The sequence below is a fragment of the Trachurus japonicus genome, chromosome 22, assembly GCF_045865225.1.
Source record: "Trachurus japonicus isolate A0001 chromosome 22, Traja_1.0".
Taxonomy (NCBI): domain Eukaryota; kingdom Metazoa; phylum Chordata; class Actinopteri; order Carangiformes; family Carangidae; genus Trachurus; species Trachurus japonicus.
The window spans coordinates 15,644,089-15,649,830 of record NC_140928.1 but is presented as its reverse complement, the minus strand read 5'-3'; positions in this window follow the sequence as shown (position 1 = coordinate 15,649,830).

Below are 5,742 nucleotides of genomic sequence, written 5' to 3'. Positions count from 1 at the left end.
GAAAGCCTTACAAATTTATAAAAGCCTGCTTTAATATCAGCGCAGGCATTATTCCAGTCACAGTGTCCTAGCAACAGAAAGAAGGATCGTAACACACAGTATCAACCTGTTTGGTAAATGATTTGGGAAGTAAAATAAACTTAAAGTTACTTTCACTCAGTTAGGATGAAAGCTATCGAGTCGAGATCTGGAATCATTTTTTAAAACTTTTTTTTCCAATTACATAACATTTACGCTCAGGCTTTGTAGAGGCTTGAGGGTCAAAGCTTGTTTTTGAACCATTAACCATTTTACTTTTTAGATGGGGTTCACTGATCATGCCACGGTTCCAGCTCATACATTTTAGAAGATGGATCTGTGATTGTTTCCCCTTTGATGGTTGTTTAGCAGAACAGCTGGCGATGCTTTAAATCCTGTGACCTCTAGAAACAAAACTACAGTCGCTCACTTGAAAGCACTTTATAAAGGAGCCGACAGTAAACTCATTATAATGGGAGTCGTTTTAAAGTGCGACGTTTCCTTGATGTATTATTATTTTTTTGTTGTTTGTGATTGTCTGTTGATCCCTGAAGGAGGAATGTGACCTTCTGTGTGTGAAAAATGTCTCCCCATTTGTTAAACAGCACACCCCGCTGCTCTGGTGCTTTCTCAAACTCTGTTTTTCAGGGAGTTTTGTGTCAGTGGAGAACATCATTGATATTTTGAAGCGAGATCGGTCTCCAGTGCTGCAGTGTACCGGCGGCCTGTGTGTGGTGTGTGTCTTGCCCTCTGCGGAGAATGATGGTTCATGCTCCCTTTTGGCACTTGAGTGGATTAATTACCTCGAGGAAATATGTGAATCAAGCCAGCAACGATTTTTAAGAGCAAGCGTCACATTTTTTAAACAGTGGGTATCTCATTTTCGAATTAAATTCTTCATAAACCATTCCCATGAGACGGAGAGGCTGCGCCATCAGTCACCTGGCCTAACCTCTGCAGGGAATGATACAGACAAGCAGAAGTCACAGGGTTGTTGTTCATCAAGATTAATACCAGCTCACTGTCCTCCCCGGAGAGGCAAACTAACAGATTCCCCACTTGACTCTCAGAGCCGGCTCCTATAGACGGCTCTGGTTCATTAACTCATTGAGTGCCAACCACGTAATTTCTCGTTTTTCGTTCCCATGCGTTGAGTGCCAAAAAACGAAATTTTTCGTTTTTTGCTTTTTTTTTAAATTATGAAAATAGACACTTTAATACACATTATATGTAAATTTGGGGACTCTACGACGAGGAGAACTGAAATAGATGACGATCAAAGTCACATGACAGCTCATGATCTGGAAGTTTTTATCATAACTCAGCTTCTGCAAACGGAGTTCTGCATGCAGATGCAGCAGCTGCTCCGCTGCTGCTCCGCTCTCACCCGCGAGGCTGCAGCAGCTGGGAGCTGAACCAGGAAGCTCTCAGCCCACTGTCCCGCCCGGTCTTCATCTGGAGCAACACCGTGTCCTCCCCAAAGTCCTCCCGCGGTAAAATCTGATGGTCTCTGGGTCAAAGCAGACCGGCACCACCGACCCGTACCACAGAAGGACCGTGACCACCGGCGGGACCGGTGTTCGCGAGCCGCTGTGGCCGACAGACCCTCACGTTCCGCGGCGAGAGGCTGTGACACGGCACGGTGCGTCTGTGTTATTGTTGTTTAGTGGCGCCCCCCCCCGCCCCCGATGGTGGTTTTGTGAATAGAACAACAATTGTTGTGTATATTTATCTTATACGAGCCCTTTGATCCAGAAATGCGAGTGTCAGAAGAGCGACAGGCACAAACAGCGCACCTTTCATAAAAGACGCTCTATCTCCTTTTCTAGAAAAAAAGGAGGGATTTTGGTGAAACCCAGCCATGTTTAGCTTGACTTTTCTCAGGAACGGAGGCACGTAGAAACAAACGGTTTGTGGCCATTTGAAGGATAAAATTAAACCTTTCAAATGAGCTACAGTATGTGTTGGTGGCAATAATATAGAATACACTATGGCTCTAAAATAAAAAGTCAAATATGGTCTAATTTGCCGGTACACTTGACTAAAACTTTGGAAAGGAGCGCGGCACTCAATGAGTTAACACGAATATTATGGCTGAACCACTTGCAATTAGGAATGTGTTTAAGACAGAGCCATGCACATACAAGCGCACGCACGCTTACACCAGTTGTGTGCACGTCCGAGAACACACTCACCCCTTACACCTACACCTTATACACACACACAGACACATGCACACACACGCACGCACAGTCGCGCGGTGTCGGGTGCATTTTTTTTAAGAGGAGGAATATGATAATGAACCTGGCTTGATAGAGTAATTAACTGGGCTAAATGGAAATCCCACGAGGTTCAGTGATAGTTAGCAGATGTTCTCTGAAATACATTAAAGACCAAACGTCTTGTGAAGGGGGAAAAAGAGAGAGAGCGCGAGCGAAAGAGACTCAAAGAGGGAGGATATTGCCACTGTAGATAAAGTATTGGGTATTTCAAATAAGGAGAAGAATGAGGTCTGGATTTCTGGTAGGAGTCTTTTATTTGGAAACAATGCCTCTGTATGTCTCTGCAGGGGGGGTGTGTGGGTGAATCAGCTGATCAGAATCATGTGGTGTACGGGAGCAGCGGAGCCGTTTAACAAGGGCAACCTCAAGCAAGCTTTGTTTTAAATCGAGGGGTTTTTACGACCAGGAGAAAATTCTGGTGACGCGGTTAGTTAAATTTGTTTTTGATTATGTCGGTGAAGGAACATGCTTGGAGTTAGGAACAAGCTAATAAATGTGACCCAATAAATCTAGCGCTGGAAATGACTTAATAAAGCCTCTTAACGTAGCGGCATGCTTCTCAGTTGGAGTAACTGTTTCCAGTGGCACTGAATAGCGATGTGGGGGGATCAATAGTTGTCTCTCACTGCTTCATCACCATCATGGCCAGTAAGGTGACGTTGTTGTCGTGTGTTAACAGGATGCACAACAAATTATTTCATCATAGACAACTCTGTTTAAGCTGAGCACAAGAAATGACACTGAATAGAGTGTAAAAGTGTACAGCAGTGATCTAATGATGTCTATTTCTTTACTTACTATAAATGGTGGGGTTGCTAATAGCTGACAGGCTCAGGCCATCGATTGGTTTTTGCCTTGTATACAACAATATCAGTGGCACCACCAGAGGCAGTGGAGTCGCACTCCACAGCTAGCTAGCTCGCTAAGTCACACTGAGAAGAGCCATCTGCTTCCCTGTCTGAACTTTAGAACAAAGACGCCAGGCTGTCAAAGTTTCCCTCAAACAGAGAAATGCACCCTGACTCAATCACAAGCAGACGCATACAGGCAGACCGCCATGAGCACATATACATACACACGGACATGGACACACACACACACACACACACACACACACACACACACACACACACACACACACACACACACACACACACACACACACACTCTCCACCCACATAATGCGCACTCATTTTGGACTTGGTTCCTTCTGTTCTGGAGACTAATGGACTTTCCCATTCTTAGTTTAGTGGCTCCTCTCAGTAATTTTGGATAATTCCTCATTTTGCAAACTCAAAAATAGTTCGCAGAGGGAAAAAAAACAAACAACAACTAAATGAGGCATGGGAAAAGAAGCATGTGTTTGTGCTTGTGGAGAGGAACACCTGTTAATATTGAGTCTATTACTGAATTTATTCCAGTCAGTCCATGTGGTCAGTAGGTGTAAAGCAGCTGCAGGAAGTGTAATAATGACTTCCTGTTCACTCCGCCTCCTCCCGCCCACTCACCGGTTACAGCCGGCCATGTGGTGCTGCATGGGCCAGCTCCATCACTAATGGACCAGCACAGCACTCAGACCTATGACTGTCCAACCACATATTCTTTGTTCCTTTTATAAGTCTGTTGTGGCAAGTGCTCTTTTCTTGTGTGTGGCGTGTTGGGGGGCCGGAGCCCGTACCTCTGACAGAAACCGGTTAAAACAAGCTGATCAAAAAGGCCAGCTCCACCGTCGGCATCCCCCAGGACGGTGTGGAGCAGGTTTGCGAACGTGAGGATGCTGAAGAAGCTAAATTCCATCCTGAACAATGACGGGCACCCACAGACTGAGCGCACACAGCAGCAGGCTGATCCCTCCTAAATGTAAAACTGAGAGGAACCTTAAGTCCTTTCTACCAGCTGCCATTAGGCTTTTTAACTCACAGTAATCATGTGCCATTAGGCTTTTTTAACTTACTGTAATCATGTGATTGTGTCTCTGCCTCCTTTTTAATCCTTATTTTTAGACCTTTTATCACTTATCCATGCTTTAACAGTTGTGCAATATGTTGTTATTGTGTATTCTATCTGGTGCTGCTGTGGTAACAATGTAATTTCCTGCAGAGGATTAATAAAGTATCTTTAACTTTAACATATACTGTACACACGCCTCACCAAAATGTGCCTGAAATCTCGCACTCATTCCCATAATCTGATATGACCTTCATTCGATTCAGGCGACACACCAGATAGTGTGGGTGATCTTGAACTTCCAATGACCTCACACCTTAATGTATCGGTCAATTAGAGAGTCCCATTAACGCCGCCCCTGCTTTCTACTAATCTAATCTTTTGTTTTCTCTTTCCAACTCCCGCAGGCGCATCCACACAATCACACATGAGCAGAGAGCAACAAACCTGGAAAACCTTTTAGCTTAGTCTTATTTTGACATCCATAATGTGTTCCAGAGGAGCACACTCAAATCCTCAGCCACGCTAATCTGTTTATATTAAGTGTGAAGAACGCCCGAGCGTGAACCCTCCTGCCCTGTCATGAGAGGGCAGCTGATATCAAACTATAACACTTGGCATGTTTCTGTTTATCACACAGTGAAACAGAGTGAATTATTAGGCAGGACGGTAACTGTCCGTAACGTGGCGTGAAGAAATATTACTGACACTTTGACATTTTGCTATCTGTAACACCTAAGATGAGAACCAGAAGGCTGTGAGTTACAGTTGTGGTCATATCTATCAAGTACAGCGCCATGTAAAGCGTCACTGTCGATAAAACATAACAGTTGTTGCGTGCAGACGTGCCTGCACTAGTAAGCTGCCATGCAGTTTTCCTCTGTGCTGATGTGGAAGTTGATATATTGCACTTCTCTCTCTGATGGTAAATCCTATTGGCTAATACTCTCTGATAACTTGTGGCACAACACAGAAGGAAGTTCTAAATCATACGACTTGATCTGCTGTTTTTTTATGACCTGACAAAGATCCAATTAAGATTGAAATGCTGTCGGTGGAGTGGTGGTGTGGTGTGGAACGTTGCAGCGGTGGTGGTGGTGGGGCTACCTCTGTGCGCATGTAGCCGTCCGAGCTCGTCGTCGTGAACACCGGGAAATCTGAGTGGAGATTGAGTTTCTGTGTGTAACTTGATGTGTTTTATGATGCTGAGGACCGTTGCAGCCTCGGAGGAGGGCGGCTTCCTTGTGAACCTCACACGTGGGTGTAAATGTGTGTTTACATGTTATCAAGAAGATCTGTGAAAAAAAAATCCTTTAAATAATACTCACAGAGCAGTGAGTTTGTACTTTTATGTGCAGAATCAATATACAGTCTGTAGTTACTGATATGAGTAGCTATTATTTTCCCAGTCATTACACATGGCTCACACATCTAAATGCACAGAGTGTCTTCAACGCAGCATACAGTGGTTACAGCCATAATAGATTTGTCAGTG